The 26913-nt window shown below is 38.6% G+C and overlaps 1 protein-coding gene across 1 annotated transcript in view; it reads right to left on the bottom strand.

Annotated features, from left to right (window-relative positions):
* Positions 1–26913, bottom strand: part of IL20RB (interleukin 20 receptor subunit beta) — a 317689-nt gene that overhangs the window by 220843 nt on the left and 69933 nt on the right. The gene's annotated exons all lie outside the window — the stretch shown is intronic.

The following is a 26913-nucleotide window of genomic DNA, read 5'->3' on the forward strand; positions in this document are numbered from 1 at the left end:
CCCTAGCGGTGATCCCCCCATCTTGTAAGTGAACATCGGGTTCTTTTTCCCAACATGCATGACCTTGCATTTCCCTATGTTAAAGCTCATTTGCCACTTTTTGGCCCATTCCTCCAGCGTTGTCAGATCTTATTGGAGGTCTTCGCAGTCCTCCATGGTTTTGACTCTGCTGTATAGTTTAGTGTCATCCGCAAATTTAATAACCTCACATTTTGTTCCCGCCTCCAGGTCGTTAATAAATATATTGAACAGGAGCGGTCCCAGCACCGACCCCTGTGGAACTCCGCTCGTGATCCATTGCCAATCTGAGTAATGGCCCTTTACTCCAACCCTCTGTTTCCTGTCCGCCAGCCAGTTTTTGATCCATCAGTGGACCTCCCTTTGCACCCCGTGGTTCCATAGCTTCCTTAGCAGTCTTTCGTGTGGTACCTTGTCGAAGGCTTTTTGGAAGTCAAGGTAAATGATGTCTATGGATTCCCCTCTATCCACCTGGCTGTTTACCCCCTCAAAGAAGTATAATAAGTTTGTAAGGCATGACCTGCCCTTGCAGAAGCCATGTTGGCTCGACTTTAGCTGCCCATTGTTTTCGATGTGTTCCCAGATGCTGTCTTTAATCAGCGCTTCCATCATCTTTCCCGGGCAAGCTCACCGGCCTGTAGTTTCCTGGGTCTCCCCTTGAGCCTTTCTTGAAGATGGGCGTGACATTTGCTATTTTCCAGTCCTCCGGAATCTCTTCAGTTTTTAGGGATAGGTTGCATATTTGTCGAAGTGGCTCAGCTATTTCGTTCCTTAGTTCCTTGAGTACCCTTGGGTGAATGCCGTCCGGACCTGGCGATTTGTCGCACTTTAGCCTGTCTATCTGCCTGAGGACATCCACTTTGCTCACCTCTAGTTGGACCAGATTTTCATCCTGATCTCCTTTTCCGATCTCCTCGGGTTCCGGAATGTTGGTTGTGTCCTCCCTTGTGAAAACTGACGTGAAGAACTCATTTAACCTATCCGGTATCTCCTTTTCCTCTTTTACCACTCCCTTTCTGTCACCATCATCCAAGGGTCCTACTTCCTCCCTAGCTGGTTGCTTCCCCTTGATGTACCTGAAGAATGATTTGAAGTTTGTTGCTTCCACTGCCAGTCTTTCTTCATATTCTCTTTTTGCTTTCCTAACCACTCGGTGACACTCCTTTTGGTGTCTTTTATGCTCCTTTTGGTTGTCTTCTGTCTGGTCCTTTTTCCATTTTTTGAATGATGCCTTCTTATCGCTTATCGCCTTTTTCACTGCATTTGTTATCCACACTGGGTTTTTTGTTCTATTTTTCTTGCACCCTTTCCTGAACTTGGGGATGCACAGGTTCTGTGCTTCGTGCACCGTGCCCTTGAGTAGGGTCCAGGCTTTTTCTACGGACTCTATCTTCCTTGCGGTATCGTTGAGTTTCTTTCCCACCATTTTCCTCATGGCATCATAATTCCCTTTTTTGAAGTTGAGTGCTGTCGTTGTGGTTCTTTTCAACTTTGATGGTCCAATTTCTAGTCTGTACTGGATCGTGTTGTGATCGCTTTTTCTTAGTGGGGCTAGTACTGCCACCTCCTTAGCGGGTCCCCCTAGTCCGTTGAAGATTAGGTCAAGAGTGGCATCTCCCCGAGTTGGTTCCATGACCAGCTGTCCATGAAACAGTCCCTCGTGACCTCCATGAATTTGGTCTCCCTCGTACAGTTTGAGTGCCCGATGCTCCAATTTATTCCCGGGTAGTTGAAGTCCCCCATCACCACCACACTTCCGCTTTTGCATAACTGCCTCAGTTCGGCCTCCAGGTCCTGGTCGATTTCTTCAAATTGTCCAGGTGGGCAATAGTACAGACCCAATTTTATGTCTGTTCCTGCACCTCCTGGTAGCTTAACCCATAATGATTCCAAGTCGTCCGCCCTTACTGTTGTTTCCATCCTGGTTGAAGGTATGGAATCTTTTATATATAGTGCTATTCCTCCACCCTTTTTGTGTGACCTATCTCTCCTGTAGAGTTTGAACCCTGGTAAGGCCGCATCCCAGAAAAGGATGATGAGAAAGATATAGTAGGTTCTGGTGATGCTAAACCAGAAATATCTCAACCACTTTCTTCAGAGGAACTTGCAACTGAAACTGAGTATGTAGCTCCTGAAGAAGGAGTTGCTAGCACATCTGTGAAAAAAGCGGAGAATGATAACATTACAATTATAATTCAGGCTCAAGATTTTGATGGCGCTGACCTTCTTCAAACAGTTAAAAATGTGAAAGTTACACATCCTGAGCTGATTTTGCCCAAAGATGAGCAAGATGCTGTGGGACAAGAGACCCAGGAGGAAAGCAAGGATCCTGAAATTGAGAACCAAAAAGACAACAAAAAGGAGTTGTCAGAAGAAGGTTCCACTGAAATAGCTCCCATGACTGGATCACAAGTAGTTTAGATGATGCCATCTAAAAATGAAATTTTAACTGAGGAAAATAAGAAATGTATAGATTGTGACCAAGGAACAGATCAGGATGACTACTCTGAGGAAGAATATAAAGAGTGCACTGATGGGGCAGAGAAGGATGAAAGCCTTGAAGAAAGTAGGGAGCAGAAATGGAAGGAAATTGTGCTGCACAGAAGCTCAAGGAAAAGGTCAATTTCAATCAAAAATGAGCAACAAAAGGAGAAAGGTGTATCAGAGAAAACCAGAACATTCAAGACATATTTGCCGATGATTCCTATTCAAAAGGTCAAGAAGGAGGTGGGTTCATCACAAGGAAAAATTAAGAGTAAAAACTTCCAGATAAAATTGTTGCTGTTACTACTACATTTATGTATTGTTTCTGCAGTACTTGTTTCTCCAGCCTACTTGATGTTAGGAAGAGAGTCTTTACTTCCATTTGAAAGTATAGATTCTGTAAAAGATGAACTTCTGTTGGCAACAACTTCTACAGATTGGGTAGATCGCCCTCAACAAAAATTACAAGAAGTTATTCAGATTGCACAATTGACATCTGAAAGGGCTGGAAGAAAAGTAAAGAAGTATGATATTAGATCTCGAAAGGCTACACTCAAAGAAGGAGGCTGGATCTTAATCAGGTTAGGATTTCATGAAAGGCATAAACTTCAGGAGGTGTGGGAACAAGAACCCTATCAGATTCTAGAAATCTTTAGACAAGAGAAGAATGATTTCCAGTTACGAGACAGAGAGTTATCTTAAAATACTGCACCAAAATCATATTAAGTTGATTCATTTAGAAATGAAATTTATTTTGAGAACAACTTGATGTTTTAAAAAAAAATTTCAAGTTTCAAGTTTATTGACTTTTAATATACCGACCATCAACAAGTATCTGGCCGGTTTACAATAACAATTTAAAAAGATAAATAATTAAAAAATAATGAAAGTGCACACCAAGGACGTAAACTGGACAAACATGAAAGTGAGGGAAAAAGGGAGAAGGGAGGGAGAGTTACATGTTAAAAGAAGAAGGGAGAGAGAGGGGAAAGGGTAAAACATATGGGCGGGATCGCTTTATAAAAGCGGTTTGCTGAATAAGAAAAGAAGAAAATTAAAAAGAAGGAAAAGGAAGAAGGAAAAAAAAAATATGTTGCAATATGTACCCTAAGGATGTATGTTTATACTGGTGTGATAAACTATGGAAATTTGTAATGATTGATAAGAAATTGGAGAATAGTTTTAAAAAAAAATTTTCTTTGTCAAAAATTTTTTATTTTCAGCAAGGGCGAATGTAACCAAGGTTATAAATAAAATTAAAAGAGTATTTCTGTAGTTTTAAGAATTCTGAGCTGTATGTGTCACTTTTGGAATTCTGGACAGCACAGCTCTCTCTCTAGGACAGGGGTGTCCAATGTCGATCCTCGAGGGCCGCAGTCCAGTCGGGTTTTCAGGATTTCCCCAATGAATATGCATGAGATCTATTTGCATGCACTGCTTTCAATGCATATTCATTGGGGAAATCCTGAAAACCCGACTGGACTGCGGCCCTCGAGGACCGACATTGGACACCCCTGCTCTAGGAAGTCAGCAGTGCTGCGAGTATCCTAAACTGCCAAGGAGAGCAGTTGAGTTTGGGTGGGTTTTTTCTGTAGACAGCTGTGTGTTGGAAGTTGTCTGTGTTTTTGAAGGTAAATTTTTAATTTATTGAAGAATAATTTGGATTTGGTTAGAATACAGTATCCTATTTGGAGTAATTTGTGTTGTAATAATAGTATTTCTAAAACATTTATTTAATGTTTGTTTTTTTCTCCAAGTTTTAACCTTGGTGACAAACACTTGTGTTTTGGGGTTATAAGAGGTTTATTAAAATATTAGTTAATTGTGGGTGGGTATAGTTTAGGGCTATCTCAATTATTTATTCTTTTATATAGCTAGTTTAAAGTGGAATCTTGGGGAATAGTTAGGGCTTTCTTTTATTGATTTGTTAATAGAGTAGTAGGAATTAACAAGAACTGCAATCAAATGCTTTCCCACATAAGAAAGAAAGAAGAAGAGACAAATTAATACCTGTTTGCCTGCAGTCATCTGTACTGGACCAGTGTATGATTAGACAATTAGAAAAAGCTTCTCCTGCGCTACAATTGTGGTAACTGTAATATATTGTTAATTTTAAATGCAAATTAAATTTATTTTATTGGAAATATTTGAGTCAGAGAAATTTTTTATGTAGCTTTGGTTATTTCCTGAGTCACTGCAAATAGCCAGGGTTACATTAAAGTTAAAGTTTAAATGTTAATTAAAATTAAATGATAAAGGTTATAGTTTCAAGTTTTATTAAGATTTGTTATCTATGCAATATCATATATTTCAATGTGTATAACATTTTTTTAAAAAGAGGAGGAAAAAACAGAACATTGAGTACAAATTATATACATTCTAATACAAATTGTATACATTCTACTACATAACTGGTACAGAAGGCAAAGGGGATGAACTACAATCTTTAAAGAAAGAGAAGAAACATTTAGGGAAGAACACATTTGGTGGGAACACATAAAAAAAAGAAAAGGAATAAAAATGATAATTTTGCTACCTACTCATAGGGTTGATTAAGGTCTAAAAGATTTAGTGACTGGTACGTTATGTTGTCTATGTTTCGAATGCATCCTGTAACAGGAACTCTGCCAACCCTGAGCATGAACCTCAGGAATATGAGCCTTGTCCTACCAAACGCTTAGAAAGGGGAGGTTTAGAACCCCTGACAGAAAGACAGGACCTATTTAGAAGTCCCATTTGTAAAACTGCCACTTTAAAAGACTGCAAAACCTGTCCCCGTTTAAGTGTGCAGGTCTCTTTAAACCTTCTCCTGTCCCAGCCAGAAGGAGGGGGAGAAGCATGGAACTTTAGGGAGCAGCCTGCTTGCTAGAGGGGAGCAGCACCTAGCCAAAGAGGAAGGAACTAGAGAGCTGCACGGGAACGGGGACGACGGGAATCCCGCGGGACCCGCGGGCATCCCGCGGGTTCCCCCTTCGGGTCACGGGGATCCCGTGGGGACGCCCCTAGGGTCGCGGGGATCCCGTGGGGACGCCCCCTAGGGTCCCGGGGATCCCGTGGGGACGCCTCCGAGGGTCGCGGGGTTCCTGCGGGGCTGGATGTACTCAGTCGCGCAGCTCTTCTCCCTACCTTCTCTGCTTGCAGCACAGAGCCGAACGGAAGTCTTCCCGACGTCAGCGCTGACGTCGGAGGGGAGGGAGGGCTTAAACAAAGTGCTTAAACAAAGCCCTCCCTCCCTCCGACGTCAGCGCTGACGTCGGGAAGACTTCCGTTTGGCTCTGTGCTGCAGGCAGTGCAGGTAAGGAGGAGCGTAGCCTCGCGGTTCGAGTGGCTACCAAGGGAGGGGGCGGTTCGCCCCGCCCCGCCCCGGGTGCAGCACAGCCGGCCAGGTCCCCTTACTTTTGTGGCACTTCCCCGACTGACCGACAACAGCCCCGGTCCGACAATCCTCCCTGCCCTGTAGCCGCGAATCTAAATTATCTTCTTACAGCAGCTGTAATAAGGTAATTTAGATTCGCAGTTAAGGGCAGGGAGGTTTGTTGGACCGGGGCTGTTGTCGGTCGGTCGGGGAAGTGCCACAAAAGTAAGGGGACCTGGCCGGCTGTGCTGCACCCGGGGCGGTAGAGAAGGAGTGGGGAGAAAGACGCTGAAAGGCCATGGGGAATACAAAGGGGTGGAGAAGGACGCTGAAAGGCCATGGGAAGGGCGGGGGGGGAAGGACTCTGAAAGCACTTGTGGAAGACAGAGGGATGAGAAGGATGCTGAAAGCACATGGGGAAGACAAAGGGGTGGAGAAGGACGCTGAAAGGACATGGGGAAGACGGGGGGGTGTGGAGAAGGACGTTGAAAGGCCATGGGGAAGACAGAGAGGGAGAAGGACGCTGAAAGGACATGGGGAAGCAGAGGGGGGAGAAGGACACTGAAAGCACATGTGGAAGACAGAGGGGGGAGAAGGACGCTGACAGGACATGGGGAAGATGGGGGGAGAAGGACGCTGAAAGGAAATGGGGAAGAGAGAGTAGGGAGAAGACGCTGGCAAGGAAGAAGACAGATGCCAGACTATGGGGGGAGCGGAGAGAAGAAGATGGGTGCCAGACCAATTTGGAAGGGGGAAGAAAGGGAGAGGCACAGTAACAGAGCAAATGGAAGATGCAGAAGGAAGAGAGACAGTGGATGGAAGGAATTGAATGAGAACATGAGGAAAGCAGAAATCAGGCAACAAAGGTAGGAAAAGAATTATATTTCTTTTTTTTATTTTGCTTCAGGATAAAGTAGTATATTAGTTGTGTTGATAAAAATTTATAAACATTAGAGGCTCTGGTAGAAACCCGTTTGCAAAGTATGTATTCTTCCCAATTAATATTTTCAAATTAATAAAGTCTTTTTGCTTATTTGTAAATGGGTTTCTACCAGAGCCTTTAATTCAGTAGCATAATTAAATGAAATAACTATTTCTGAAGTTTATAGGGACGGGCGGGGATGGAGGGGATTCCTCGCGGAGATGGGTGGGGACGGAGGGGATTCCTCGCGGGGACGGGTGGGGATGGAGGGATTCCTCACGGGGACGGGTGGGGACGGGTGGGATTCCTCACGGGGACGGGTGGGACTTTGGCGGGGACGGGTGGGGAAGGGTGGGATTTCTGTCCCCGCGCAACTCTCTAGAAGGAACCAGCCCAGGAAGCCAAACGTGGAATTGCTAAGAAACTGCTTGAGAGAAAGCAGGATCCGGTAGCAGTTTCTGACTTGGATTCAGAGAAGGCTGTCTGTGACCCACAGGGGGAAGGTATGGACTGGCAGCCGGCTTTTGAACTGTCGAATAATGCTGAGGAAAGCAAGGACTTTTGAACAATTTTACAAGATGGAGGACTGTGAGTAATGTTTTTTGTGTGAAAGGACTGAAGCTGATATGATTTTCCTTGCTGCTTTACTGTGTGAAAGGATTGTTTAAAGCTAATTAACTGATAAGAATAAAGTCCAGGGAAGGAACATTTGTGCTCCCTGTGAACTTTTTGCTAAAAGAAAACTTTGCGCTGTTTAAAAGCTATCAATAAGGACTTTGTAAGGCTGGAAGCTGACATAGCCAAAAAGCCTGCCTTGCTAAGGTCAGAGCTGGAGAAGAAAATAAGAACTGCCATCACCGGATCAGACCCTGGGTCCATCAAGTCCGGTGATCCGCTCACGCGGAGGCCCAGCCAGGTGCGACCTGGTGAAAACTTAAGTCACCGGTATCCCTCTATTTGCCTTCCGAGGAGATGTGCATCTAACTTGCCCTTAAATCCTAGAATGGTGGGTAAGTTAGATGCACATCTCCTCAGAAAGCAAATAGAGGGATACCGGTGACTAAGAAAGAGAAGCATTTATTTTTATGAAATGTTTTCTTTTCCTTGGTTTAAACTTGTCTGCCATAACAGAGGCAATTGAACTGAGAAGTGTGAGCTCTGCTCAGGTTGCTGAGAACTGTAGTTTTGCTAGAACTGTAGTTTTGCTAAAACAGAGTGGGACTATGGGAATTTCTTTTGCAAAGTATTTTGCTGGACTTTGTTTTCCTGTTGGCTTATATCTGTGAAAAACCTGATATCCTGAGCATGGGCATTGGACGCCAGCACACTCATAAAGCTGCAGTTGCCAATTAAGCTGCTAGCTTTCACTCAAGGTGTGCAAAATAACAAAAATATGGAAAATGACGCAAACGCAAGTTTCACCAAAATATAATTTTATTGCTTGTATTTTTTCATTATGGATCTCAAAAGCTAGTTGGGTTAGTGGGAGGTCGTTATAGTTGCCAAAATGCTGGCCTTCTGATAACGAACTCAACTCGATACTTCGAAGCTCCCCATTATATACCTTTAGTTCAGTGTGACATCATTGGCTGTAGGCCAATCCAAACTAACAGAGGTGGTCTTCAAAGTTAGACAAAGAAAATTCCTCTACATGTTTAAAAGTTTCAGAAATCATATTTGTTTTGTTTACATTTATTTCTGAATATACATTAACATTTTATTACATATCCAATATTCTTTCTGTCCTTTCCAAAAAGGTATATTAAGATAATCTGCATTTGTTAAAAGGTGTTGAAATATTCTCAGCCTTCCTTGTCAGCCTTAGAGAAAAAGGAGAAGGAGGGGCTGTTTCCCCCTCTCCCTGAAACATAACAGCTTTATGTTACACCTACACAGTCCTAAACGTGAGCTTCTCCTATGCCCTCTTCCTATGCTAGAGACTGCTACAGGTCTCTGACTCTTAATTATTTCCAGATGTTTTCAGGCTTCCTTTAAATTTCTTTAGGTTGCAAATATATATATGTTTTTTCAAAACCAATTCTTTTGTTCAATACACATATCACACATTCAGGGGCCCCATATCCATACATTCATAGCTTCACACACATTATATATCATTCATATTTAATACATGTTATATCTCAGTTTAGGATACGTAATCTAATATGCTCTTCCTAACCTGCCTAAGGCACATCTGGTATCAATTAGAACCACGAGGCTAGAAGATTGAAAACTAAACAAAAGGACACAGGCTGAACACAACATGGAGTACAAGACACAGAAGATACAGAAAGACAGAGAACCCAAAATGGAGTCACTACCTCAAGATGGAGGTCAGGTATATCCTGATTTCCTCCATGATCTAGCTTAATAGCAAAGTACATAAAAATAATATTATTATGCTTTTCCTTAATATTAATCTGTAGTGAGTTTTTCTGGCCTTGGCTACATCCATATTCAGATTTTTATTCACTAATTTTTCATATGCTTCTATTGGGTGTGGCCTTAACTAACACATATGCTTGTATCTAACTAGAGTTACCCAGAATCATATGAAAAACCGGCACTTTTGTAGAAACATTCCACAAAAATACTGCACTATCATGTCCTGACGTCCATTCCATTACCATCCCATAGACATCATCCCCTACTGGCCATGAGCCACTACTCCTCAATCCTGACAAAGATAAATTGTTAGTGTGTTGTTTTTTTGAATGCTAATAAACCAGTCTTATTTTCCTTCCCAAGTGTTCTGGTATGCCTGGGGAGATACTGAGGGAAGGGAAATTGGGAATAAGGCCACATAGCCATCCTGATCTTTGTGATTGTGGGACCGAGCACGGGTCTCCGCTCGGCCAGCCGCAGGTCCCTGTCACAGTCCTTATAAAGAAAACTTTTTAAGGAACGCTTGAATTTTTCTAAGGAAGGTTCATTACGTAGGTATAATGGTAAATTGTTCTAAAACTGGGGTGCTATAACTGAGAAAATGGTAGATCTCCTGGTCCCTATTATTTTTAAAGAAGGAATAGTTAATATATGTTGTTGTGTTTTTTGGTTTGTTTGTTTTTTATATTCTTTATTCATTTTCAAAATTACATTAAGTGTTAAATATATTCATTCAGATTAACATTAACTACATCACTTACAAACAATCATTGATATATTACATAAAAACATATCCCTTCCCTTTTCCCACCCCACCCACCCTTATATTCCATTATCATATAAAACATGTAATAATAAAATTCCCCCCTCCCTACCCCTTAAATCAATAAGTATAAGGGAAACAATTTCAAATTAATCTTTACAATACTTTGTTAATGGTTTCCACACATCCTGAAACTTCTTAAAGTATCCCCGTTGCAATGCAATAAACCTTTCCATTTTATAAATATGGCATAAAGAGTTCCACCAGAAGTTATAATTTAATCTCCTCCAATCCTTCCAATTATATGTAATTTGCTGAATGGCAACACCGGTCATTATAAGTAGTAATTTATTATTATTCGCAGAAATCTGACTCTTTGCTCTCATTTCCATTCCAAATATTACAGTATCATAGGATAATGCCACTGGGTTATCTAATAAATTATTAATTTGGTCCCAAATTGATTTCCAAAAATTCATAATAAATGGGCAATGAAACAGTAAATGATCTAAAGTTCCTGTTTCCAGATGACAATACCAACATCTATTAGACAAAGAACTATCTAATTTTTGTAACCTAACAGGGGTCCACAACGCTCTATGTAACAGAAAAAACCAAGTTTGTCTCATAGATGCTGACACCGTGTATTTCATCCTCCAAGACCAAATTCGTGGCCATTGAGATGCAGTAATTTCATGCTTAATCTCAATGCTCCAAATATCTCTTAAACCAGTTTTTAATTTCTTTTTATTAAATCCACTTAACACTTTGTACCACTGGGCGGCCTGGTGACCCAAGAAGTCTGTCTGAAAACACAGAAACTCCAAACTATAATGTTTGTTAAGGTTTTTCCAATCAGGGAACCCCGCCTGAATGGCATGCTTCAGTTGCACTGTTTATTATTATCACAGCTCTGTAAATAATGATTAAATTATTTGTATTATAATTTATGAAGTGTTCAGACCAATACTCGTGTATTCTGTGATCTCACTGAACTGGGGTACATTTGGGACTATCATCACACTTCTAATGTCCCTTTGCCAGCCTCCTTCTTATATATACTTGATAATATTCTTTATTACTCATTATGTATACTTGTAGATAGATTTTAAACCACACTTATCTTGATGATTATTCCAATAGGCTTGGCGTTGTTCTCTTTAACTCCCAGCTGCAGCGAGGTAAGGTGCTTAAATCATAAAGTGCTTGTGCATGTAGTGCTAACTACTAGCTACTGTATTCGCTAAAACTTATTCTTAAGCCCGGCCCCCCGACTCGAGTTTCGGGTCCTTCATCAGGAGGGGTCCTGTTAAAAACACAATTTTAATTAAAACCTTATTAAAACTTCAACTTTTATATGGTACTGGATTTCTATATCCTACTTAATCTCTTATATATTGTCTCTCAGACCAACCTGTTTAAATGATTCATTTTTACATACCTATATGGCTTACTTCTGCTGGATTGTCACCTCAAAATGAACACGCTGGGGATCGACCAGCTATCGTGTCTTATATACACTCTCTCCTCTTTGCTTTTAATCCCTCCCCTTATGGTCTCTCATTTCCAACCGGAAATGACGTATCGGACTCCACTTACGACTTACAAGTTTAGCCATTCTATTTCGGAATTGAGTCCATATGGATGCATAGTCTTTTTATTAAAAATAAGACGTTGTTCTTTCTGCAGTAAGCATTTTGTGATATCTCCTTCTTGTAGGTCTACATGAATCAAAACCGTGTATTTTAAATCCTCCAAGGAGTGTGCCTTTTGTAGCCAGTGGGCTACCAAAGGAGCAGTAATTCTTTCTTTTCGTATGTTCACGATAGCTGGTCGATCCCCAGCGTGTTCATTTTGAGGTGACAATCCAGCAGAAGTAAGCCATATAGGTATGTAAAAATGAATCATTTAAACAGGTTGGTCTGAGAGACAATATATAAGAGATTAAGTAGGATATAGAAATCCAGTACCATATAAAAGTTGAAGTTTTAATAAGGTTTTAATTAAAATTGTGTTTTTAACAGGACCCCTCCTGATGAAGGACCCGAAACTCGAGTCGGGGGGCCGGGCTTAAGAATAAGTTTTAGCGAACACAGTAGCTAGTAGTTAGCACTACATGCACAAGCACTTTATGATTTAAGCACCTTACCTCGCTGCAGCTGGGAGTTAAAGAGAACAACGCCAAGCCTATTGGAATAATCATCAAGATAAGTGTGGTTTAAAATCTATCTACAAGTATACATAATGAGTAATAAAGAATATTATCAAGTATATATAAGAAGGAGGCTGGCAAAGGGACATTAGAAGTGTGATGATGGTCCCAAATGTACCCCAGTTCAGTGAGATCACAGAATACACGGGTATTGGTCTGAACACTTCATAAATTATAATACAAATAATTTAATCATTATTTACAGAGCTGTGATAATAATAAACAGTGATTTAATAATCATCACAGAATAACATTGTATATCTCCCTATTAATTGGCATATGCTTCAGTTGCAACCATCTAAAATTTTCTGCACCTCCATTTTCTCTGTGACAGCCCCTATGATCTGGAATACTCTTCCTTTAGATTTAAAAAAGGAAAAAAAATTTAAAAATTTTAAAAGTAATTTAAAGTGCTTTCTTTTTAAAGATGCTTTTAATTGATTATCTGAAACTTAGAGATTAATCTACTCTTGTATTTTACATTCAATTTCCCAGTCCCTTTTGTGTTTACCATAAATGTTTCTCACATTTTCTATATTAATTGTATTTCTCCCCTCCTTCCTATTTGTGTTTAGGGGCCTTCAGGTCCGTAATTACCCTGTATGTAATTGCCGTCAGTCTAGTAATTTTTATATAAAGATATGTCTTAATTGTTAAATTTGTTTAAATGTTATTTTAAACCTTGTATAACGCTTTGTAATATCGATAAAGCGTTTAATCAAAAATCTGAATAAACAATAATAATAATAATAATAACTTTATTTTTATATACCGCCAGCTATCTTGCGACTTCTAGGCGGTTTACAATAAAGAATCTAAACAATTGCAACTCTGAAAATTCAAGCATAGTACCATTATAAATAACGTCATACAATATTCGTATTCCTGCTATCATCCAGTGCTTCCAGACTAGTCTCTCTCCGCCAATTTGGATCTTGGAGTTTACCCATATAGACTGTTTTGTAGATTTATGAATTGGAATAGTTGTTAAATTGCTTACATGTCGCAATGTTTTCCATGTATCTGCTATTATGCTATTATCTTTACTGTAGCTAGGCATTTTGATACTGAGTACATGGCACAGACGTATCAGAGACATGAGTTGCCATTCTAACCACAACCAGTCAGGGAGTTTTTCCATGAGTTCTGGGAGGACCCAATACATACCTTGGCGCAAAATATAGGCTTGATGATACCTATAAAAATTTGGAAAATTTACCCCTCCCTCCGAAATTGATCTTTGTAAGGATACCAAAGTCACTCTAGGAGTTTTACCCAGCCAAATAAATTTTAAAAGAATACTATTTAATATTATTATTATTTTTTTTTAATCTTTATTCCTTTTTATTTCTCTCAACAAGTGTACAATATTATTACAATTAATTCACATAACTCACTTGACATTCTTAAACAATATTATTATACATGTTTTAATTCCGCCCACCCACCTCCCATCCCTTCCCATATCAATAAAATAATCTATCCAAACATATACATACTTAGACATCCCTCTTCCATAATACAATTAATCATACATTAACCTATCCCTCCCCCCACCCTTTCTTCCTCAAACTCTTTTTTCATTTTATTATATACATTAATACACAACAAATATATCTCATCATATTACATATATCCCCTAATATTTCATAACAACATATTTCCAATAATTTTACCCCTTTCCTTTTCTATTCATACATATATACCATGTTTCTTATATCCATTAATCAGTTGAAATATACCGCTATTTAATTAGATTATCCTATCCCCCCCCCCCATTTCTACAAATTATCCCCTAAGGAAAAAGAATAAACCTTAATCATTATAATATTCAATTAATGGCCTCCACACCTCCTGAAACCTTTTAAAATGCCCCCTCTGTACTGCAAGAAATCTTTCCATCTTATACATATGGCATACTGAGTTCCACCAGAAACTACAATTTGGTCTAGAACAGTCTTTCCAATTAGTCGTTATTTGCTGAATTCCCACACCAGTAAGAATCATCAGTAATTTATTGTTTGCTGCAGATATTTGGCATTTAGCCCTCATGCACATTCCAAAAACCACTGTATCATAGGACAATGCCACATGACTCTCCATCATTAGGTTAACTTGATCCCAGATTGATATCCAAAATGCCTGAATACATGGACAATAAAATAAAAGATGGTCTAAAGTTCCAACTTCAATTTTACAATGCCAGCATCTGTTAGACTTAGAGCAATCTAATTTTTGTAATCTAGTAGGAGTCCAGAATGCTCTATGCAACAAAAAGAACCATGTTTGCCTAATAGATGCTGACATCGTACCTTTAATTCTCCAAGACCAAATACGTGGCCATTGAGATGCATTAATCTGATGCTTAATCTCAATGCTCCAAATATCTCTTAATCCATTTTTAGGTTTCTTATTCAAATAATTAGATATAATTTTATACCACTTTGCGGCCTGGTGTCCCAGAAAATCTGCCTGGAAACATAAGAATTCTAAGCTGTAATGTTCATTTAAAGATTTCCATTCAGGGAACCCCACCTGAATAGCCTGCTTCAACTGCAACCACTTATAACTTTGTTTTTTATTCAGACCATATTTATGTTGCAATTGTGAAAAATCAAGCAGCTTACCATTATCAATTACTTCTTTTAAGGATCTTATATCTGCTTTAATCCAATCCTTCCAGACAACCTTAAACCCGCCTATTTGTATCTTGGAGTTTACCCAAATAGATTGATGTGTCAATTTTAAAATAGAATCAGTAGTTATTTTGTCTACAAGTCTTAATGTTTTCCAAGTATCCATTAATACTCTATTGTCTTTACGTATTCTAGGCATTTTTATACTAAGCAGAAGATCAAGCCTAAGTGGAAATATAAGTGATCTCTCTACCCATAACCATTCTGGTAGTTGTTCCAAAAGCTCTGGGAGGACCCAATACATACCTTGGCGCATGATATAGGCCTGATGATACCTATAAAAATTGGGGAAATTTACCCCACCCTCCTCAATTGGCCTTTGTAAAGACACTAGAGCAACTCTTGCAATTTTACCCAGCCAAATAAATTTAACCAGAATACTATTTAATTTTTTATAAAAAAAGACCCCTGAAAAAACACTGGTATCATTCCCAATTTATAGCAAACCACAGGCAAAATCATCATTTTAACAGTTTGAACTCTTCCCCACCAGGACAAATGTAAAGGATTCCATTGCTCACACAACTCTGTTACTTTTTGTAATAAAAATTTTTCATTTATTCTCATTGTCTCTTCGAGTGTTTTATTCAACCAAATACCTAAGTACTTTATTCCATCCTCTTTCCAAATAAAAGGGAAAGAATCAAGTATACCTTTTGTACAATGCACATTTAAAGGTAAAATCTCTGATTTAGTCCAATTTATTTTGTATCCTGAGAATTTTCCAAATGTATCTATTACCTCCAGTAAAAACCAAAAAAACAAAACAAAAAAAACTCTGTGGAGTGACGATGTTCCTAAATGGACTTTATTTGAAAGTATCAAAGTTGCAAAGGTACACTAAAATCATCCACATAAAATAATTCCATCCACATAAAAGTAAATCATCCACATAAGAGCCTTAAAGGACCTAGTCCGCTAGGGATACAGGACCCAACACGGTCTGCGTTTCGACAAAAAATCTTCTTCAGGGGTCCTATAAATAATGAGGGGCACATTAAGAATGCATGTAAGTTATGAATAGTAGTGGTGATAAAATGTGAAACTGTGAATGATATCTGGCATGCAAAGAGTATGAAAGATATGTGATAAAAGGACATAGTGATGTAAATGGCACTAATAAAAATGAGTTGGTGGAAAAGGTGATAAATGTCATAAAAATGTGAAAACAGAAAATATTTGGATCTATGCAAAATGCAGAGTGGAGTGAAAAACTTAATTGCATTATAAAAATGGTGAACGTGCGAAGACCATGCTAAACAAATAATCAGTGAATACTTATGTTTAAACAAGCTAGAAAGACACAAAGGGAACTGTATAGGACAAAAAAAGGAAGAGGAATACATACCCTGGGGGTCCTATAAAGGTGTGTACGTGGGAAACTAAAATAATATTGAATTTAAAATTTCAGAAGTTAAAACCATATATAAGACTCTATACTACTGCCAAGTTTAAGATTAAACATATTTGCAAAGCCATATAGAATGTTTTTAACAAAGCTATGTAGAATATTTTAAAACCCTAAAACAGATACAGATGATAGATGATAGCAAAAAGGGGGCCATGCAGTAAAAAGGGGTGTGAGATCTTCCAATAAAGAGGCTAAATTGAAAACCTAATTGAAAAACTAACAGGTCAAAGGCATTACAAGTTAGCATACCCAGTAAGCTGTGATTAAAAGAAAAACGGTAAGAAGGAGCCACAGAAAAGTGATAGTGGGGGATGGGCTCAGAAAGGGAACCATGCTGCACATTACTAAATAACACTAAAAAAAGGAAAAGGGATATAAAAATACATAGCTGAATACTGCTAATTAAGAGAAAAAGAAAAAGGCAGAGTTAAAAACCAAAAGAGAGTCATCCAGTAAACAATATGGAAAACATCCAATGAAAGTTAAGAGGAAACATAAAAGCAGAGAAAAACAAAATCTAGAAGAAATCATCAGAAACCCATGGCATCCTTGAAAAGTGCAGTGTAAAAGAGCTGTGCAGGTTTAAACAGAACAGAAGCAGAAACCAAAATAAGAACTAAAGTAAAAAACGTGTGAAAAGTACTTACCAATTGTGTGGTGAACCGGAAGTGAGACACTGCTTGCATTTGCAATGGAAAGGGAGTGCATTGGAGGAGGAGCAATTAAATATGCAATCTGATTGGTGGATTGTGCCACAAAACAAAAAGAAAAAGGGGGGAAAAAGGAAACTAACAGAACTGAAGTAAGTGAATGCTAGTTAAAGTGAATTGTTTCAAACACATATTAAAAGTTAGGTGGATCAATAGAAAAAAGAAGGATTACTAGAAAAAGGATAAACATAAAAAAAAGAACATCAAAGTAGACTATGAATTGCATTACAGAAATTAAAATGGACCCTAATCAATGGAACATTCCATGTAACAGGAGAGGAGAAGAAATGGGAATTGCTGAAATGAATGAAATTAGTCAAGTGCAATGTAAAAAAAGCATGAACACATATTAAGAATATGTTTTTAAACATATCAGTGAAGGACTTTGATAAATGAACTTTATATAAAAAGATAAAAGATTTCAAATATAAAAAAGATTAAGATTTTCCATATATTATATCTGCCTACATCAGGAACAGAATAAATGACATGATTATAATGAATTACAAATAAAGATATGAATATGCATATAAAAACATAAATATGCAAATATGGATGTGCATATATATATATATATAAATATGTGAATATGAGTATAAATATGCATATTAAAAGTATAAATATCATAAATATACATTATGATTCTATGTGGAATATAAAGAATTTCTGCCTTAACACTCTAAAAGCAGTCATATATAGAGAAAGATGTTCAAGGAATGTGTCCTATACTATAACAACAAATGATTGGTTTTTGGCATGGCTTAGTTCACATTGAACATATATAAGAATGCTTAACATACAAAGAAAGTTAAAAATAATGGTGTATGAGAAACTTATAAAACATGTTAAAATAGAAAATCATAATAATAATCAATGATTCATAAAAAATAATTAAAAACATACATAAAAATCATTACTGAATTCTCAATAGACATTAAAATACTATTTAATTTTTTATAAAAAAAAGACCCCTGAAAAAACACTGGTATCATTCCCAATTGATAGCAAACCACAGGCAAAATCATCATTTTAACAGTTTGAACTCTTCCCCACCAGGACAAATGTAAAGGATTCCATTGCTCACACAACTCTGTTACTTTTTGTAATAAAAATTTTTCATTTATTCTCATTGTCTCTTCGAGTGTTTTATTCAACCAAATACCTAAGTACTTTATTCCATCCTCTTTCCAAATAAAAGGGAAAGAATCAAGTATACCTTTTGTACAATGCACATTTAAAGGTAAAATCTCTGATTTAGTCCAATTTATTTTGTATCCTCAAATGAAGCAAGATATCATCTGCATAAGCGAATACTTTATATTCCATTCCAGCACATGGAATACCCTGTATGTCCTTTGCCTGTCGAATAGCTAACAACAAGGATTCAAGAACTATATCAAAGAGCAAAGGAGATAATGGACAACCCTGTCTAACTCCCCTCTGCAATTTAAAAGCATCTGAAAAATTATTATTTATATATAAACGAGCATTAATTTGTTTTGTTAAATAATACATCTGAAATGCCAGTGTAGTATTATTAGAAGAGTGTCTTTGAGCAACAAATCCAGTTTTATTCATTCCTATTATATGCGGAAGAGCTTTAGCCAATCTTAGCTAATAATTTACCATCTACATTTATTAAAGATATAGGCCTGTAGTTTGAAACCAATGTTGGATCTTTATTTGGCTTTGGCAAAACAATAGTTAAAGATTCTGCCATAGTGCCTGATATACAACCTTTATTCATTTGATCCTGATATAATTTTAATAAATAAGGTAAAAGAGAAATTTGAAATTCTCTATAAAACTCTACCGTAAATCCGTCTCCACCTGGAGCGGTCCCAGCTCTAAGGGATTTCAATGCCATTTGTAACTCTTTTAATGATATAGGTTCATCTAAACTTCTTTTTACATGATCAGGAACCTTAGGACCTTCAACTGAACTCAAACAATCCAACCCATCTTTCTCTTTATTTAAATAAGACTCAGAAGAATACAGTGACTTATAATACTTCAAAAATTGTTTTAATATACTTCCAATTTGAGAATGAGAATTCCCTAACTCATCTTTAATTATACCTATTTTCTCCTTCCTTTATTTTTTTTTAAATAATTTGCCAATAGTCTTCCAGCCTTATTTGCACTACCATAATACGTTTGCTGAGTAAAAATATCTTTCTTTACTAATCCAGAGGAAATCTCATTATATTCACATTTTTTTAACAATATTTGAAATGTAGCTTGTTCCCATTTGTTAATCAATTTTAATTCTAAATTTTTAATTTCTTTTTCCAAACTTACAAATTGCTTCCTTAGTTGTTTCTTTTTATATGCAGAATATGATATAATTTGTCCTCTCATCGTTGCTTTGAAAGCATCCCATAAAATTTCAATCGACATTTCCTCTAAATCATTAAATAAAAAATATTCACTAATTTTGTTCTGAAATTCTGTGCAAAATTTAGAATCAGCAAGCAATGTATTATCAAACCTTCCCCATTACTCTATAATAAATCTATTAATAACTTATAAATAAATTTAAAAGGCATTTTTATATCCTTTATTAAATAATTTTTTTTTTGTTTTTTTTTAATTTCCTTTATTTCTCTTTTCCTTTTTTTTTTTTTGTTCCTTCCCCTTTACTTCTTTCAAATACTATAATCATACAAGAAATTAAAACTTCAATCTTTTATATGTATTTCCCAAACCTTCCCCATTACTCTCTAAAAAATCTCTTAATAACATAAATAAATTTAAAAGGCATTTTTATATCCTTTATTATATTTTTTTTTTCTATTTTTTAATTCCCTTTATTTCTCTTATCCTTTTTTTTTTTCCTTCCCCTTTACTTCTTTCAAATACTATAATCCTAACTCCTATTCCCCTCCTCACTTATATAAATAACCCTTTACAATTACCCTTCAACCCCTTTCAAAAATTAGAATAATCATTTAACACATTAGTCATTTCCATTTTTCCAAGAATTAGACAACATTTATATATCATCATTCATATTTCTCATGTGAAGACATCAAACCTATGATCTTCTCTCTTCTATAGCAGTCCAGACTATTCCAATTCAGACGTTCTTCATTAAACTGTCTTTACCAATCCACATCCAGCAGATCACTCAGCAACTTTCTCAATTCCATTGACCACAAAGCTCAGTCCAGAATGTTGTCAATCTCCACAGGTAAATTTCCTCTAGCTCAGTCCATTATACTGACAATCCTCATGGTTGAATTTCCTCAAACTCAGTCCAAAATGCTGCCAATCCCCACAATTGAATTGCTGCGAACTCAGTCCAGAATGCTGCCATCCTCTTCAATTAAATTATCACCATCTCCAACTATAACACTGCCAATCTCCACAGCTGCATTGCCTCAATCTCAGTCCAAAATGCTGCCATTCTCCACCTTTAAATTGTCATGAGCTCAGTCCAGAATGCTGCCAATCTCTTCAATTAAATTACCTCCATCTCAGACCATAATGCTGCCAATCTCCATAGTTGCATTACCTCAATCTCAGTCCAGAATGCTTCCCATCTTCGCAGTTGGATTACCATAATCACAGTCCAGAATAATGCCATTCTCCTTAATTAAATTACTTCCATCTCAAACCATAACGCTGCCAATCCCCATAGTTAAATTGCCTCATGCTCAGTCCAGAATGCTGCCAATCTTCACAATCAAATTGCCTCAAGCTCAGTCCAGAATGCTGCCATTCTCCACAGTTAAGTTTCCTCAAGCTCATTCCAGAATGTTACCAATCCCCATATTTAAATTGCCTCGAGCTCAATTCAGAATGTTGCCAATCCCCACAGTCAACTGTCTCAAGTAATGGAAAATGACAGTTTTATATTCAAAAACAATACCCCGCTATGAATAAAGTCAAATAAACATAACCTATGCATCACACTATTAAAACATTAACAGACTTCTCATTAATATCTTCATTTTCATTTTAGGTATTCATCGGGCTTTCACATTTATCTATATATTCTTTTAACTTCCCTGCTTCTTCAAAACTGAGAGTTTTGTTGTTATGAGTCATCCGCATTATAGCCGGGTATACTAATCCAAACCTGGCACCCATTGCTCTCAATTGTGGGCGTAATTCTAATAGCTGTTTTCTTTTATATGCAGTTTCCTTGGCAAAATCCGGGACTATAAATATCTTTGCATCCTGACATTTCATATTTTTATGTTCCATTGCTAATTTCAGGATCTCTTCTACTTGCTGATATCTAAGTAGCTTACATATTAAAGGTCGCGGTCCCTTTTGGCTGCTTAATCTCTTTGCTGGAATTCTGTGCGCCCTTTCTATCTTCAACGGAAACTTACTTTGAATTGGTAGAATCTTAGGTAGGAAATTTAACAGAAAAGTAATAGGATCGCCCTTCTCAATCTCCTCTGGTAATCCAAGTACCCTCAAATTGTTCCTTCTTGCACGATTGGACAAATCCACAAAATCTCTTCTTAATGCTTCAATTTCTTTATGATCCTTTTTATACAGTACTTTTTCCTCCTCACATTTTTCCACCCGTTTTTCTAAACATTCCATTTTCAAATCCACTGCATTTAACCTTTGAGTTAAACTCACTATCTCTCCTTTCACCTCCTTTATGTCTTTTGAATTTTCCAAAACAATATCTTTTATCATTTGTATTTCTCTCATAAGATCTCTGTTATCAATTTCATCCGCTGGCAATGGCACCATCTGCGGGGAAGTGGAGTCAATTTTTGATCTTTTAACAGACCCCGATCCAGCTCCAGCCACGGAAGATTTACTTTGTCTGCCCGACGCCATTCTTATACTTCTTTTCTCTCACTAATTTTGTCTTTCCTTTAAACTTTTACCGCTATTTTTTAAAATCAAGCTGCCTGTCACCACGGAGCCATTCCCTCACGCAGCCATCTTCGTTCGCCTCGAAGCCTGCAGAGAAAATATCTGATAGGTTGTGAATTGTCTTTGATCTATCCAATGAGCGGACAGGCAGGAGGGACTAATAAAGATATGAACTACTGTGTGCTATGTAAATGTCTGTGTGCCTACCTTGCCAATTTTTGTGCAGATTGGACATTCTTTTGGGCCCAAAAACAAATAAACTAAATAGCATTACTTGGGAAAAAGCATTACTATGGGCAACACTTTTTCTCAAATAATAATTGCCTTTTTCAATTGGGTAGGTACCTGTGAGAAGTGTGAAAAGATAACTTTTATAATGTAGTGTTTATACTAATATTTTTGCTAACACTTTTTGTATATTCTGGTGTTAATTATTGCATGTTGCAAATACATATAAACCAATAGGGGGAGTGAGAGGAGAAAGAATTGACAAACTGCTTGGGAAGTAGAGGGGAGGGGAGATAAGATATTATTTGCAACTATCTGGGAAGTCATTGTTTCAAGCCAGTACGAGAACATGCTGCTTCAGCACTATAGAATGCAGGCTTTGTTAAAATAACTAATTGAAGGACATAAGCATGTAACTCAAGGACTGAGCATGTGAAGGAAGGAATGTGCATGGAGGTAAACCATATAAGGGTGAAAGTAAATAGGGTTAGGGTCATTTAGAGGAGGGGCAGAGCAAGAGTAATGGGACAAGTAAACATAAGCATGTTAAATGGAAGTACAGCAAGTCACAGTTGATAGGTTGTCTGAGAATGTGAGCTACCTTTACCCTGACTGTATGGAACAAAAACACAGCTCATAAAGAAACTCCAGAAAGACTCATGGTAAAGCAGAATATCTTTTATTTTCTTCCTGGCCAGAAAGATTAGCCAAATTACATAAGAATGACAAAGTAGGTACAAAGAGTTCAATACATCTATTCATTATATAGTTAGTTCAAACATTTATTAGTCCCTCATATCTGCCCACTCATTGGATAAAGCAAGGGCAGTTCACAATCTATCAGATACTTTCTTTGCTACTTCCTTTCTCTCCACCCCTGTTTACTTCTCCTGTTACTCTTATTCTTTAGACCTCTGACCCTATTTCCAATTACCCATATTTGGGCACTTACTCTTCCCCTCACACGCTCCCTCCTCATGCTACATGCTAAGCACTATGTCCTTAGACTGGTCACTCGAACAAAACCCTGATTCAATCTAAAAATTTGTTGTTGGGTTGGTATTTTCTGAGCTATTTCTGGGCTTCAGCAATGTCACTCACGAACATATTGAACAGGATTGGCCCCAGCACCAAACCCTCAGGGACTCCACTACTCACCTTTCCTTCCTCCGAGCGACTTCCATTAACCACCACCCTCTGGCATCTGTCCGACAACCAGTTTCTAATCCAGTTCACCACTTTGGGTCCTAACTTCAGCCCTTCAAGTTTGTTCAAGAGCCTTCTAAGAGGAACCGTATCAAAGGCTTTGCTGAAATCTAAGTAAATTACATCTAGCATATGTCCTTAATCCAGTTCTCTAGTCGTTATATCAAACCAAACCGTTTGATGATCGCTACTTCCCAGGTGAGCACCCACTCGAACATTAGAGATACTCTCTCCATTTGTGAGGACCAGATCCAATATCGCTTTTTCCCTTGTGGGTTCCGTCACCATTTGTCTGAGCAGAGCCTCTTGAAAGGCATCCACTATCTCCCTACTTCTTTCCGATTCCGCAGACAGAACATTCCAGTCCGCATCCGGCAGGTTGAAATCTCCCAACAGCAGAACCTCCTCTTTCCTTCCAAACTTTTGGATATCCACAATCAGATCCTTATCAATTTGCTGCGATTGAGTCGGAGGTCTGTAGACTACAACCACGTAGATAGAAGTTCCATCTTCTCTTTTCAGAGCAATCCATATCGCTTCTTCCTCTCCCCAGGTCCCTTGCATTTCGGTCGCTTGGATATTGATCTTTACATAGAGAGCTACTCCTCCATCTTTATGACCATCTCTATCCTTCCTAAAAAGATTATATCCCGGTATGTTTGCATCCCATCCAAGTGATTCACTGAACCATGTCTCTGTGATAGCGACAATATCTAGATCTGCCTCTAACATCAGGGCTTGCAGATCATGAACTTTGTTGCTTAGACTGTGAGCATTTGTGGTCATCGCTTTCCAGCGATAATCTCCTTTTTCGTATGGATTTTTGTGTCGTTTCACTTTCCGTTGCAATACTAAGAAATGAGTTGCTGATATTGCTTATGTTTCAGTCTTTACTACTATCACATCTTTTCTTTTGCCGGGGGTGGTCTCTATAATTGTCCTTCGTACATACACCACCCCCACCTTCTAGTTTAAATGCCTAGAAACATATTGTCTAAATTTCTCTGCAAGGTTTCTTTTTCCTGCTGTAGTAATATGTAGCCCATCAGTGCAATATAGCTTCTTGTCCTTCCATGTATTTCCCCATCCTCCTATGTACCTGAAGCCTTCTTGATGACACCAGGCTTTGAGCCATCTATTAAAGTCCTCTGTGTTTTTCACTCTTTGCTCTCCCTTTCCATATGCAGGCAGTATTTCAGAAAAAGCTAAAGTCTTTACAAAAGGTTTCACGGCCTCACCAAGCTCCCGAAAAGCTTTCTGTGCTGCAAGTGTGGAGTTGTTGGCCAGGTCATTTGTTCCCAGATGGATAACAACATCAGTGTTAAAATCCTTATTTTCTTCCTTAATTATAGTCAGTATTTGCCTGGAACTCCTGGTAGCTGAGGATCATGGAAGACATTTCACTATTTTGGTCTCCTCGCCCTGTGTTCCAAGGTTAATGCCTCTGATGATGTAATCCCCCAACAATAATAGTTTTCTGTTTTGGGCTTTTTTATTTGTGCTTAGGGTGCGCTTGTTCTCTTGAGTTACCTTCATTGGTTCGAGTCCCACCTCCCTTCTGTTTTCTTGAGTATCGCAGTGCACTAGTGGAGCGAAGGAATTCTGTAGAGGTAATATTAGTGAAGGTGGATGTTTCTGTGTTAAATGTCGCAGTCTTCCTGAACCTACTGTGACCCATTTATTCCTGGGCTGTTTTATTCTTTGAGATAGAGATGGTAAGTTGGTATGATTTTGTGGAGCGATGGAAGCTGCTTTAATTGTATTCAATTCCTGTTTAAGTTTGCAGAGCTCCTCCTTAATACTAGCAAGTTGAAGACAGATGGGGGCAAGCCTTAAGCCTCCAAATAGTATGTCTTGGAATTAAAGCACCACAGTGATTGCATAGAATAAAGGTCATCTTGATTGGTTGTGAAGTGACTTCATTTGAGTAGTCCTGATTATATGGGTCTCTATATATGAATAGTGGTCCCTTGGGTTGGTGGGACTATAAGTCTTACCCTTATTCCTATGAAGGGAAAGGGAAAGAGGAAATAAGATTTAACAGAGGAAAGAGAAGGGTTTATTTTTTTGTGCTTTTTTTTTTTAGTAAGAAACAGTGATGAGAAGAGAAATTAAGCAGATATAATGCTGAAAACCAGTGAAAAGAACAGATTATGAAATGCAGTGAAATGAGATATTGCCTGAGCCAGAGGTCCACGTTCATTCACTTATGATGTCCATTATTTATTAACTTGTAGATTTGCCCCATCTCCTTAGACTTTTTCTCCCCAAGGACCAGGTGTGTTAGCCAATTTTGTATTACTCTGAATACTAGTAAGACAGAAATATAGGCTCTATACCACCTAAAACACAGTATTTTAAACAAAAATGCAGGTTCTATCAGTGCTACCCTAAAACACAGGATTTATAACAGGATTTTCCATACTTTAGTCACCCTGAGCCACAGGCACCAGGATTTAATTAGAGTTAACAAAGTCTTACCCTTTTTCCTATGAAGAAGAAGAGGAAATAAGATTTAACAGAGGAAAGAGAAGGGTTTATTTTTTTGTGTTTTTTTTTTTTTTAGTAAGAAACAGGGATGAGAAGAGAAATTAAGCAGATATAATGCTGAAAACCAGTGAAAAGAGCAGAATATGAAATGCAGAGCAACTTATCTTATTGAAGTTCACAGGGCAGCCTTGTTCACAGCACTGTCCCAAAGATAAACACATTCCCAACCAAAAAATCGCCCAAATTCCAAACACCCAAAACAAGACCTTTTAAGCGAAGGAGGGGCCAGTCCTTCGCCTAAAAGCAGGATTTTATAACCAGAGTCTGCCATAAACAATGCCGGTTACATAATCCTAGAACTGCCCACCCCTCCCCCACCCTGATCGTAGCAGGAGAGATGCCTAATCTCTCCTGCTGCGATCCCTCCTAACCTCCCCGGTAGGAGAGATGCCCAATTAGCAGGAGAGATGCTCAACCTGAACCCTGAACCCCTGTGATTACCGGCAGGAGAGATGCCCAATCTCTCCTACCTGACAACCCCCCACTGTGATTACTGGCAGGAGGGAGCCCAAGCCCTCCTTCCAGAAAGAAACCCCCCCTCCACACACCGATCCCTGGCAGAAGGGAGTCCAAGCCCGCTTGCCGGACAGAAACAACCCCTCCCTCTACATGCAACGCTTATTGGCAGGAGGGAGCCCAAGCCTTCCTGCTGGACAGAAACATCATCACCCCTACATGCACTGCTCAGCAGCAGGAGGGAGCCCAAGCCCTCCTGCTGGACAACCTCCCCCCTTAGCCCCCCTGACCGAGCCCCTGAGACCCCCTCCTGGACCCCCCCCACTAACTTTAATCGATGGCCAGCCAGACAAGTCTTTCCTCCGGCTGGCCGGCAGGCCCACCTTCCTCAGAATGGTGGGCCTGCCCCTTCCCGGTGCATTGTGGGATGCACTGGGGAGGGGCCTAGAGCCTGATTGGCTCAGGTGCATTAGACCCTGCCCATAAGAGGGGCCTTAGACACTTGGGCCAACTGAATCTTAGGTTGGTTCATGTGCCTAAGGCCCCACGAAGGCGAGGCCATAGGTGCCTGGGCCAATCAAGCCCTAGGCCCCTCCCCAGTGCATCCCACAGTGCACCTGGAAGGGGCAGGCCTACAATTTGAGGAAGGTGGGCCTGCCGGCCAGCCAG

This window comes from Geotrypetes seraphini, chromosome 9, assembly GCF_902459505.1.
Source record: "Geotrypetes seraphini chromosome 9, aGeoSer1.1, whole genome shotgun sequence".
Classification (NCBI taxonomy): domain Eukaryota; kingdom Metazoa; phylum Chordata; class Amphibia; order Gymnophiona; family Dermophiidae; genus Geotrypetes; species Geotrypetes seraphini.